The sequence below is a fragment of the Canis lupus genome, chromosome 12, assembly GCF_011100685.1.
Source record: "Canis lupus familiaris isolate Mischka breed German Shepherd chromosome 12, alternate assembly UU_Cfam_GSD_1.0, whole genome shotgun sequence".
NCBI classification, from domain to species: Eukaryota; Metazoa; Chordata; class Mammalia; order Carnivora; family Canidae; genus Canis; species Canis lupus.
This window is the reverse complement of record NC_049233.1, coordinates 11,321,225-11,334,898: the sequence shown is the minus strand read 5'-3', so window position 1 is coordinate 11,334,898 and position 13,674 is coordinate 11,321,225.

The following is a 13,674-nucleotide window of genomic DNA, read 5'->3' as shown; positions in this document are numbered from 1 at the left end:
TGGTGCTAAACCCATTTCCAGCTGCCTGCTCAGTAAGGAGTCTGCTTCTCCTTTTTCCTCTGCTTTCACCCAGTTCCTGCTCTCTTATTCTCTCAAATAAATAAATTAAATCTTAAAAAAGAAAAAGAAGGAAGGAAGGAAGGAAGGAAGGAAGGAAGGAAGGAAGGAAGGAAGGAAGGAAGGAAGGGAGGGAGGAAAAAGAAAGAAAGAAGAAGAAAGAAAGAAAGAAAGAAAGAAAGAAAGAAAGAAAGAAAGAAAGAAAGAAAAGAAAGAAAAGAAAGAAGAAAGAAAGAAAGAAAGAAAGAAAGAAAGAAAGAAAGAAAGAAAGAAAATGAGCCAGTCAGAACTTGGAGGTTCCTTCCACTCTACTACTAGTGGGCAGGGCTGTACCTGAACTCACCAGCAGAACTGGGGAAGCTCCCTCATCCAGGTGTGGGGTACAGGGGGTTGCTGGGCTAGCTTTCCCAGACAACACAATCAACAATGGCAAAAGGGCTGAGACTGTAGTGCTTGGACGCAACATTTAAGAGGACTCTCAAATCTCAGTAATCAAGAAAAAATAATATTTAATGTGATTGCAAAAAAACCATGATGAACAAAATATCAACATTTTAAGTAAAGACAATCAGTAACAGTGCTGTGCCAACTCATACTGGCTTCTATCTTGATTTTTATTTTTAAAAATTTCATTAAAATATAAATTATCTTGATTACTGTGTTTTGGGTAGCTTCTGAAATTTTGTGCCAGAAATAAGTGCCTCATGTGCCTCACCTTGTGTCTAAACTGGCTGGCACCATATCTAGATGGCAGAACGCTCAAGCTTGTGCTTCATTGATAAGGTGGTTCTCATGTTTGCCCTAAAAGAAGGGGTTCTGTCAAGGAACTGGGGTCCCTCTCATGAAACACAAACCCACATCGCATATACAGTAGACTGCCTGGTCCTAGCACATTTCTCCAGGGGCAAATAGATTGATGGAGATCATGGGCCTTCTCTTGTTGACACCAATCTTTCTTCATTAAAGTCTATTCTTGGGCAGCCCAGGTGGCTCAGTGGTTTAGCGCCACCTTCAGTCCAGGGTGTGATCCTGGAGACCTGGGGTGGAGTCCCACATCGGGCTCCCTGCAAGGAGCCTGTTTCTCCTTCTGCCTCTCTCTCTCTGTCTCTCACGAATAAATAAATAAAATCTTTAAAAATAAATAAATAAAGTCTATTGTATTATTGTTTGTTTGTTTGTTTGTTTGTTTGTTTGTTTGAGAGAGAGAGCAGGGGGAGGAGCAGATGGAGAAGGACAGGGGGAGAATCTCCAGCAGACTCCCTGCTGAGTTTGGAGCCTGACACAGGGCTGGATCTCATGACTCTAAGATCATGACCTGAGTCAAAATCAAGAGTTGGACACCCAACCAACTGAGCTACCCAACTGCCCCTAAAGTCTATTCTTTAATCCACATTATGCCACTTGTGAAATTTATCTTGAATCCTAGTACACTGCAGGAGTCAATCCTGAAGTGATCTAACATGACAGATCTTGTATATATGATTTGGTAAACATATAAGAATATATGTTTAGTATAAATTTCTAGAAGTAGAATTGCTAGTCCAAACAGTATTTACACTACAAGTTTAAAAAAAAATTTTTTTTTTAAGAAATGCACATGAGAAAATGCTCTGCATCACTTGCCATCAGGGAAATGCATTTCTTTTTTTTTTTTTTTTAAGATTTTATTTATTTATTCATAGAGACAGAGAGATAGAGAGGTGCAGAGACACAGGCAGAGGCAGAAACAGGCTCCATGCAGGGAGCCTGATGTGGAACTCGATCCAGGGTCTCCAGGATCACATCCCGGGCTGCAGGCGGCGCTAAACTGCTGCACCACCAGGGCTGCCCAAGTTTTTAAAAATTTTTTTAAAATTTTTATTTATTCATGAGAGCCACACACAGAGAGGAACAGACAGAGGTAAAGGGACAAGCAGACTCCCCCTGAGCAGGGAGCCCAATGCCTTATCCCAGGACCCTGGGATCATGACCTGAGCTGAAGGCAGACACTTAACCGAGGGATGCACCCAGGCACCCCCCCCCCAAGTTAAATTTTAAATTATCATGTGTATGTGGAACTTTTCCTAAACCCTTTAATTTATTATAATTGTTTGTGTATTCCTGAACCAGCCCCAAATTGTTTCAAATAGGTAGACTTATAATGTGTTTTAGTATTCAGCCTTCATTTTCTCTTTTTCTTCTTTTAAAGATTTTATTTATTTATTCATGAAAGATACAGAGAGAGAGAGGCAGAGACACAGGCAGAGGGAGAAGCAGGCTCCATGCAAGGAGCCCGACGTGGGACTCGATCCTGGGACTTTGGGATCACGCCCTGGGCCGAAGGCAGAAACTCAATTGCTGAGCCACTTAGGCGTCCCCAGTCTTCATTTTCCCTGGAAAATTGTTTCTTTCCCAGTTTGTTTAGTTGTTTTTCTTAATGTTTTTATAATTAATTCCACTTCAAATTCTTTACTAGTTTATAAATCTCTTCTCAAGAGTTACTATTTTATCAATTTTATCTTCCTGAAAAACATCTGGACTTGTTCTGTATGCCTGGTGCATGTTTGCCTCCTTTTGTCCTTTGTCCTGGGGATTCCCTCAGCCTGTCTCCTGTGATAGAACTCCAGTTTTGAGGACATTAGGTCTTCCTTTTTTCTTTTTCTTTCTTTTTTTTTTTTTTGTTTACTATCACGTTTTGGTGAAGCATATCCTTCAATTGCTTTATAAGGAAGAGTGCTTTGGAGGTACATTTTTTCACATCTACAAATGTCTCTATCTGACTCCCATACTTGAGTAATGGTATTAGGAGCATAAAACTCTTAAGTTGAAAGCCACTCTAGAATTTCGATAACATTGTTCTGTTGCCGTCTAGCTTCCTGTGGTAGGAGTCAGAAACCATCTTTATTCCCTGATCTTTTATATGGGTCTTTTGTTTTCTTCACTAGAAATTTGGAGGATTTTTTGTTTGCTTGTTTGTCTTCATTGCCTGAAATTTTACAATGATATATGTAAGTACAGGTATATTTTAATTCTTCGTGTTGAACACTTTTAATTTGGAAACTCATGCTCTCCAGGTCTGGAAAATTTTTTCAATAAGTTCTGGGAATATTTCTTCAATAATTCCCTCCCTTTTATGTTCACTGTTTATTCTTTCTGGAATCCTGTGGTTCTGTATTGGACCTCTGGGACGAGGGTTCTAACTTTCTTATATTTCCTCTCATATTTGCCATCTACTTTTGTCTTTGGGCTTTACACTCTTGGAGGTTTTCTCCATACCATCTTTTTTTTTTTTTTAATTAAAAATTTTTTTAAAGATTTTATTTATTTATTCATGAGAGACACACACACACAGAGAGAGAGAGAGGCAGAGACACAGGCAGAGAGAGCAGCAGGCTCCACGCAGGGAACCCGATGTGGGACTTGATCCTGGGTCTCCAGGATCACACCCTGGGCTGAAGGCAGCGCTAAACCGCTAAACCGCTGAGCCACCCAGGCTGCCCTCCATACCATCTTCCAAAGCTTCTGTAAATTAAAAACAAATCTCTGATAGCATGTCTTTAAATTCCAAAAGCTCTGGGGTGCCTGGGTGGCTCAGTTGGTTAAACATCTGCCTTCGGCTCAGGTCATGATCTCTGGGATCCGAGTCCTGGGATTCAGGCCTGCATGGGGCTCCCCACTCAGTGGGAAGTCTGCTTGTCCCTCTGTCCCCCTCACCCCTTGCTCACGGGTATGCATTCTGTCTCAAATAAAATCTTTAAAAAAAATTCCCAAAGCTCTTCTTTTTCTATTTTTTAGAGCATTCTATTCTTATTTTGTGGATGCAATGTCACAATAGTTTCTTATTTTCTAAGGATATTAATAATGGTTTTTATTGTCCTTGTTTTCATGTTTCTCTCCTTACATAATGGCATAATCCATTTCCTCTGACTTCCTTTTTCTGTTTGCACATTTGGTTTTCATGCTGCATGTTAGTTTTCCTCAGATGCCTGGCGATCTTTGGTCATCTGCTCCTATTTAAGCTGATTGGAAGCTTTGCAGGTGTAGGGAAGGATTTGTAGCATGTTCTGGCTGGATGGTTTCACTGGGGAAGACCCTTGTCTATAGCTTTATGTCTTTCCTTGTGAGCTGGTTGGATTCCCCAGGTTAGTCTTTTCCAACTTTCTGGAAAGAATAAAGCCAGGTTGCTATCTTCTAGGAGCAGAGGTGAAAGAAAGCAGAAGTTTCAGCAACTAATATTTACATTTAGTCTGGTTTTCTCTCTGGCACCCTTGCCCTCAAGTGTGCCTAATGCCCTCCAAGCTAGAGACCTCCCCGGTTTTCCCTTTCTAGAGTATAAACCTCCAGTCTTCTGCTATGGCGAGGCAGGCAATTGGGAGGACATTTAAGGGCTCTAACTGCTTCCCAAACAGTATTTCAATCAGTTCTCTTTGCTTTAATACTTCCTTCATTTCCAAAGGGAACGGGTCCCACCAATTCCTGAGCCTGTGGGGGATTCTGCAGTGCAAATTGGTTTGATTCTTATCTTTCCCACTACCACCTTGGACTTCTATTTTCTCGGATCTGAGTCATTTACTGATAGGAGGGCTGCCCATTTTGGTATATTTATTTTGCATTTAGACACTGTAGTGCATTTTTTTACCTTTAAGGTTTCAAGGTGTAAAATCATAAATCTGCAAATAATGAACATTTTCTTTCCCTTACTAATTTTTATACTTCTTATTTCTTTCCCTTCTGTAATTGTATTGGTTTATACCTCCACTACAACATGAAATTTATAATAGCGGCGGTGAGGGCATCTTTGTCTTTTTCTTAGATTTACTGGATGTCCTTTTAGTATTTCACGATTAAGCATGATGCTGGCTCGGGGCACCTGGGTGGCTCAGTGGTTGAGCATCTGCCTTTGGCTCAGATAGTGGTCCTGTGGTCCTGTGGATCGAGTCCCCTCTGCAGGGAGCCTGCTTCTCCCTCTGCCTGTGTCTCTGCCTGAGTCTCTCATGAATAAATAAATAAAATCTTAAAAAAAAAAAAGTCTGATGCTGGCTCTGGTGTGACTGCATACATATGTTAAGAAGATATTCCTCTTTTTTACGGAAATATTTTATCAGAAATTAATGTTGGCTCTTTCAGATTTTTTTTTTCTTTCAGATTTTTAAAATCCATATTCAAGAGTGAAATTTGTAGTTTTCTTTTGGGTGCTGTGTTTTTCAGCTTTTGCTATCAATATAACACTACTTTTGCAAAAAAGGATCTGAAAGCTTGCTTTTTCTCTGATGCTTTTGCATAGTTTCACAGCACTGGCAAGTATATTTGAAAAATAAGTGTCCAGCACTTGGACAGATTGGCCCTTCACCATCTTTCAAATCCAATCATAGTTGGTAGGGTGAGGCCTATCTCTAAGCAGACGCACGCTAGTCTCAGCAGGCACAGAAGTGATATTGAATGAAAGATGTAAAATTTACTTTCTGGAAGCTTCAGGGAGCCGGAAAAGGAGGAGAAGGAAAAGGAAAAGGAGGAGGAGGAAGTTAATTGTATTGTTTGGATAAGAATTTAGTTCAACAGACCATGTTTCTCTTCAGCAGGCCTGATAAAATAGGATAAAATAAAAGGAATTTCTACCACTCCTTTCTCCACAGTTCTCAGACTTGGCCCCATAATTCTGTGGTCTCCCTAGTCACCTTTGTAGAGACTTCCCTAGAGGAAATACGTGAGGCCCTCTCTGCACCACTGGAAGGAGGTCTGGAGTTGCCACTTGCTGATAAACAGAAAAGCCCTGTGTTGGTTTAGGGACTTGCTGATATCTTTTTCTGATGAAAGATGGTGTTGAGTTCACTATACCAGCTTGATTTGCCTCATCTAATTCAAGACCTAATGGTTTCTCAGGGTTTATCTACCATCAGGAAAAATGCTGGGGTGGAAGGTTCTGGAAAGAGTTCAGGACATTATAAATGAGAAACATCTGGCAATGTTTACAAGTGAAAGTTGCTGCCTCTAGGTGCTTGACTTCACCATCGGTTGCCAAATGGGTGCCTGGATTACCCTTGTAATTTCCCAAGTCCACAACTCTATGAAATGGGGATATTTTCAACATGTTTTCATATGGTAAATGGAGTTTTAAATTTAGATCATCTCTATACTACCTTTTTTACATTTTCATTTTAAGATTTTAATTATTTATTCATGAGAGACACAGAGAAAGAGGCAGAGACATAGGTAGAGAGAGAAGCAGGCTCTCTGTGGGGATCCCAGAGCCCCGGGATCATGACCTGAGCCAAAGGCAGATGCTCAACCACCGAGCCACCCAAGTGCCCCCCTATACTACCTTTTAATATTACAATTGATTAGAGTCAGTATGACTCAAGTGACCAAGAACAGACTCTGGATTCGGACAGATACTGTGGAAATCCCATTTCTACTCTAATTAGTTCTATGATATCGGTCAAATTAATGAGCCTCTCTAAGCATCAGCTTATCTGTAATGTGAGGACGGTCTTAGCACCCACTTCATAAGGCTGATGTAAAAATGAAATGAGATAATGGGTTTGAGGCTTATGACATGGTATCCGGCCCGCATTAAGGACTTCCCACATACTCGCTATTGTTATTATTCTTATGTCACTAAATAGGGACAGATATTTGGGAGACACGTGTAAAATCCAGGCTTATCTGGGAGTTAGGTGGTAGCTGGGGACTTGTATCAACCAGTCAGCCCACTGCTCACAGAAAGCTGCTGATCCTTGACTCTCCTGTTCCTGCTTCTACATCTCTTGTCTTAGGGGAAATGGTGGGGACTTTTGGGATGCCTGAGTTCTGTCTCCTGAAAGTGCACTGTTATCTTTATTCTTGTTCCAGATGGAAAGACTGGACTCCAGGTGGGCAAATCTAGTTACTACTTCTGATTGGCCATCAACAGAGCAAAGGCCACTTCGGGGGAGTCACCTGCTTCCTGCACCATCTGGCTGGCTCTGGTCATCACACTGACCCCTGAGCACCTTCTGGACAATGCTGTGCTGCTCAGCTTCCCTTTCCTCTGACTCTGGCCACCAGTTGGGTCCTCTTTCTGACCAGTCAGTCGAACATTCCAGGAATAGTCTAGACTCACTGCTAATAAAAAGGTCTGTTCCCATCTCCCCCTCCCTCTTTGCAATGTCTTTCCTCTCGCTTCCTTCCCCGGGGATTCCCCCAGTCTCTACTTCATTCAATCACCTGTTTTCACTCTTCTCATTAAAATCAGATTTTAAATTATTTGGTCACAAAATGTAATAACTGGGAGCATGTGTTAGACTCTTTTGCTTGTGATGAAGTCTTTTTTTCTTTTTTTGATGAAGTCTTTTTTGATTTACCTTAAATAATTCCCTTCCCTTATTGGGGAGGGCACACAATTATCAAGAAGAGTCCCCAGAGTAATTGTGGGGATCAGGGCTCTGGAGGCACCTAGAGTGGCTTTCTAGCTGAGTGTCACTGGAACACAGTTCAGAGCCCAGGAGGGGGCCCAGGACCCAGAGGGGCTCAGAGGACAGTGACTTGATCCGACCTTGGCAGGAGAGTGCCTACTTCTTAGCATGACACAGCCCTCTTCTGCTTCTGCTTCTGATACTTCTGTTGCTGTCAGTTCACCTCTCCTCTTCTTTTTTCTGCCTCATGGCTTCTGTCCTCTCCCAGCTGCCACTTTTTGAGGGTTCTGGGCCTCTACAGCCTCTATGTCTCAGGGTACTGCCTCCTGTCTAATGAGCAGGGGTTTTTATAGCAGAGCTCCTCGTAGGCTGCTGGCTTGGCCACTTACTGGCTGGCCTTGCATTAGCTTCCTTGGTCCTTTGCCAGTGGCCATGGAAGACATGTGGCTCTGTCTGGGGTCTTGCTCCTCAGCATGGGAATCTGGCAGGGCTGCGAGTGTGCCCAGTGCTCTGAGCTTGGCTTTATCTAGAAAACACTGTTGTCCTTTCCACAAGTACAAAAGGGTTAAATCAGAATTTTGAGGATTCTCCAATGAAGTGAGAGAATCTCATGGGCAAATTTTTACACATGAAAATTTTACTTATTTGTAAAATGGAGACCATAATAACACTTACTTCATGAGATTGATGTGACCTTTTTCCCCCAGAATTTTTTTTTTGCTATATTTGCCTGAAAAAGTCAGAAATTGAGTGCCCTTAAAATACGAAATTGTTAAATCAGTGGTTCTTAAAGTCTCTGGGAAGAGGGAAGAGGAGAGAGGGATAATATATTAAGAATTGTTTGTAGAGCTGTATCTCTGATCTACGTCATCAGAATAGAGGCAAGGATTGAACTTTCCAGACTATATGATACACCAGCTGCAACCCACACTCCCAAAAGCACTGTACTAAGTGACCTACAGTAGTATCTCCTTAAAATGAAGTCTCATGTAATGAATTAGAATGATCTTGCAGAAGTGCATTTTTTTTTAATGCAAAGGAGGTCATAATGAACCACTGATCTTTAAAAAGCAGGTTATAAAAACAGGACTATGGTAAGAATTTTTAGAGAAAAAAGTACATCAAGGGCTCCTGGGTGGCTCAGTCAGTTGAGCATCTGTCTTTGGCTTGGGTCCTGGGATAGAGCCCCATGTAGGGCTCCCTGGCTCGGGCTGGGGGGGCGGGGGGGGAACCTGCTTGTCCCTCTGCCCTTCCCCCTGCTCCTGGTCTCTTTCATTCTCTCTCTCTCCCTTCTCTCTCAAATAAATGAATAAAATCTTTAAAAAAGAAAGAAAGCACATCTAGATATCTAGGCATGGCTAAGAGTCTGGAATATTAAAAATATGGTTGGTAGACCTACTGCTACAGCATCACTTTTAATAGGAATTAGAATCTGGGGCCCCACTCCAGACCTATTCAATCAGAATCTGCATTTTGAGGCATCTACGTGGCTCAGTGGTTGAGCATCTGCCTTTGGCTCAGGACACAATCACGGGGTCCTGGGATTAAGTCCCACATCAGGTTCCCCAGAGGGAGCCTGCTTCTCCCTCTGCCTATGTCTCTGTCCGTCTGTCTCTCTCTCTCTCTCATGAATAAATAAACAAAATCTTAAAAAAAAAAAAAAAAGAAAGAAAGAATCTACATTTTGATGAGGTCACCATGATTGGCATGAGCATTGAAACCTGAGACTTGCAGCTCTAGAACACTGGTTCTCACCTTGGGTGCTAATTAGAATTCACCTGGGGAGCATTTATTTATTTTTTATTTTTTTAAGATTTTATTTTTAGGGGCACCTGGGTGGCTCAGTGGTTGAGCATCTGTCTTTGGCTCAGGTCGTGATCTCGGGGTCCTGGCATCAAATCCCACATCAGGCTCTCCATGGGGAGCCTGCTTCTCCCTCTGCCTATGTCCCTGCCTCTCTCACTGTGTCTCTCATGAATAAATAAATAAAATCTTTTTTTTAATTTTTATTATTTTTTAAATTTTTATTTACTTATGATAGTCACACACAGAGAGAGAGAGGCAGAGACACAGGCAGAGGGAGAAGCAGGCTCCATGCACCGGGAGCCCGACGCGGGACTCGATCCCGGGTCTCCAGGATCGCGCCCTGGGCCAAAGGCAGGCGCTAAACCGCTGCGCCACCCAGGGTTCCCCCCCTTTTTTTTTAAAGAGAAATTTGGCACCTAGGGGGTTCATTGGGGTCAAGCTGCTGCCTCTGCCCCTCCCCCCTGCTCAAGTGCTCCCTCTCTCTCAAATAAATAAAATCTAAAAAAAAAAAAAAATTTTTTTTTCTTTTCAAACTAATCTCTATACCCAGTGTAGGACTCGAGCTTACAACCCCAAGATCAAGAGTTGCATGCTCCACCAACTGAGCCAGTCAGGTGCATTAAAATCAAATCCTGGTGCCCAGGTGGCACCCAGTCCAATTTAATCCCAGTCTCTGGGGATGGGGATGGGCATCATGTAGCTTAGAATGCTCAGGTGATCCCAATGAACAGCCAGGATTGGAAACAGCTGCTCCAAGGATCAACCCCAGGTATTAGTGTGCTTATCCTGTGGATGGCGCAGAACTGGTGGTTCCAATTTGTGCTGTTTTTCTGTATTTTCTGATTTTCACTGAGGGAACATACATTTTTGTAATGATAAATAAATGACTTTAAACTTAAAAACCTCACATGAACATAAGGCTCATCTGAAGTTTATACAGCAGCCTGGAAATGAGAAAGGTGTTTTAGAGCAGAATTTACAATAGGAAGGGGAGGGAGGGCACATACCTCTAGGTTGGAGGAGGGAGAGTGACAGCAAAGCAATTTTTGTGCTATTTCTTCTATTTTTAGTCATGATATTGAATTTTTTAATTGTATTTTGAAATAAAAAATATCACAGAAGGAAAGCATGAGCTTTTTGTGGTTAGCAAAAGGGAAGATGGGTTAAGCATATTGAAAATAACCCTGTTTTATTTATTTTTAAATATTTTATTTATTTATTTGACAGAGAGAGTGAGTGCACAAGCAGGAGCAGCAGAGGGAGAGGGAGAAGCAGACTCCCCGCTGAGCAGGGAGCCCCAAGGCAGGGGGCTCAATCCCAGGACCCCAGGATCATGACTTGAGCAGAAGACAGATGGTCAACCATCTGAGCCACCCAGGCATCCCCCCAAAAAAATCCTGTTTTAGAGAGATAAGAGGATTTATTTCATCTACCACCTAACCCTATGCATCTCTTCCCCTTAGCACAGGAGAAACTACACATTGCTGAGAGCTCACTAACACCAGCACTGTAATAGGCATTTCATTGATCCTTGTGGCAAAGTCAAGGAGCAGCACTACAAATATCTCCATTTTAAGGGAGCCTGAGCCCTACCAAGTTATTTCATTTGCATTTAATCCCTAGCCCTGTGCTGTCCAATATGGCAGCCACTAGCCACACATGGCTCTTGAACACTTCAAATGGCTTGTCTAGTTGATATATACTTTGAGTGTAAAATATCACCAGATTTTGAAGACCTCCTGTGAAAAAAAAGTAAAAGAGCTCATTAATAATGTTGCATATTAATTACACACTGAAATGATTTTAGTTTGGGGACACCTTGGTGGCTCAGTTGGTTAAGTGTCTGCCTTCGGCTCAAGTCATGATCCCGGGGTCCTGGGATTGAGCCCCGCATCGGGTTCCCTGCTCTAAGGGGAGCCTGCTGCTCTCTCTCTCTCTGCCCCTCCCCTTGCTTTTGCTCTTTCTCTCTCTTTCAAATAAATAAAATCTTGAAAGAAATGATATTGTTTTGGATATGTTTGGGTTAAATTTTAAAAATTATTAAAATTATTTCACCTGTTTCTTTTTCCCTTGTTAAATGTGGCTAACCAGAAAAATTTAAATTACTTATGTGGCTCACACTTTATTTCTAACCAGGTAGAGGCAATGGGAGGTTAGACCCAGAGGAGTTATTCATGCTTGTTGTTTATTCTCTTTGGAATTCTCCTATGAGGAGAGGCATTGGTGAGAGAGGAAGCAACTTCTCCATAGCCCGTCCGGTTGAAGAATAAATGGAAAAGAGGTTAAGAGGAATTTGAGGTCATTCTTGCCAACTGTCTCTAGCCTCAGCTGAACATTAGAATTTCCTAGACAGCCTTTTAAAATTCTGATACTCAGCCATACTACTGTCTGATTAAACCAGAATCTCTGGAGAATCTCTATTTTTCAGGATACTGAGGTTTAGGGGATCCCTGGGTGGCTCAGTTGTTGAGCGCCTGCCTTAGGCCCAGGGTGTGATCCTGGACTCCTGGGATCGAGTCCCACGTTGGGCTCCCTGTGTGGAGCCTGCTTCTCCTTCTGCCTGTGTCCCTGCCTCTCTCTTTCTCTCTCTCTCTCTCTCTGTCTCTCTCATGAATAAATGAATAAAATCCTTACAAAAAAAAAAAAAAAAAAGGATACTGAGGCTTAGCAAAGATTGAGAACCACTGCTTTAGCCAGATTTATTCTTCTTCACCAGGGACAAACTACAGCTATCTGGGAAAGTAAGCTAGCAACTCTGAAGGCAGAGACCTGAGATGATCTTGAAGGTGTTACTTGGGCCACTACAAATTTTCTATTAAAAAAAAAAAGTGGAGGGCAGCCCTGGTGGCTCAGCGGTTTAGCGCCACCTTCAACCCAGGGTGTGATCCTGGAGACCGGGGATTGAGTCCCACGTCGGGCTCCCTGCAGGGCGCCTGCTTTTCCCTCTGCCTGTGTCTCTGCCTCTCTCTCTCTGTGTCTCTCATGAATAAATAAATAAAATCTTTAAAAATAAATAAAATAAAAATTAAAAAAATTCGAAGTTGTTTTATTTCCCTTTGTGAATTAACCTTGAAAGAACAGGGTTAGTTATCTTGAATATTCAGTCTCGTGGCCACTAGGGGGACTAGATTAAAACACTCTTGGAAGGATAGGCTGACATTGGTGGGGACATTGCTCAGTATCATTGTGGTGGGCAAAGAACCAGTACATACTGATACTTTTATTTTATTCATTTATTTATTAAATATTTTATTTATTTATTCATGAGAGACAGAGAGAGAGACAGAGACATAGGCAGAGGAAGACACAGGCTCCTCGACGCAGCCTGATGTGGAACTCGATCCCGAGACTCCAGGACCATGCCCTGAGCCCAAGGCAGATGCTCAACCCCTGAGCAACCCAGGCATCCTGATACTTTTTAACTTTTGTTTGAGTTAAATCCTATCAGCTCCCTCAAAGGCCATGACTTTTGTATCAGTAAAAATTGCTACTATCTTTCTGGATATCCTTTAGCAAAATAATTGTAGAATATATTTAGTGCTCATTTTGTGTCAGATACTGTGCTATGTGCTTCCCATACGTCATCTCACTTAAATCCTCACAACAGCCCTATGCAGTGGGTACAATTGTGGTCTTAATTTCGGATGAAAAACAAGGGTTGGAAGGATGAAAGAAAAGACTCATGACCACAGAGGTGGAAAATAGAGGATTTGAACCTCGGCAATTTGTCCCAAGAACTGGCCTTTTAATCTATAAATGATATTATATAAAATACATTTAGACTTTGATTTTAGTCTAAATTTTAGCCCAGTGATTTTAGTTTTAGGACTTGATTCAAGGAAATGACCAGACAACTGCAGAATGCAGAACAAAACTAGGCCGAGAGAAATCTCAATGGTCCTATTGTTGTAGGAGACTAGTTAAATAAATTAGTGTATCACCATGAAGTGAAATGATATGTAACAGCTAAAGAGTGCTGCTACAGAAGCAATTTATTGAAATGGAAAAACCTTGATGAAGTATTAAGTTTAAAAAGCAAGTTAGAAAACATTCAGGGGTGCCTGGGTGGCTCAGTTGGTTAAGTGTTTGCCTTTGGCTCAGGTCATGATCTCAGGGTCCTGGGATAGACCTGAGCCAGGCCCCCCGCCCACTGCACATGGGCTTCAGGCTCTCTGCTCAGCGAAGACTCTGCTTCTCTCTCTGCCCTTCCCTCTGCTAATGTGCACTCTCTCTCTCTCAAATAAATAATGTTAACAACAAAAAGAAGAAAACATATTCAGTTCAATATCCAGAAAGAATACATTGGTGGGCGTGTAGGGTGGGGAGAGAACATTAAAACATTAACAGTGGCTATATTTAAAGGGAATATCAGAAATTTTAACTTTCTTCGCCTTTTTCTCTATATTCTAATTTTTTCATAACGTGTTTTTCAAGTAGTACT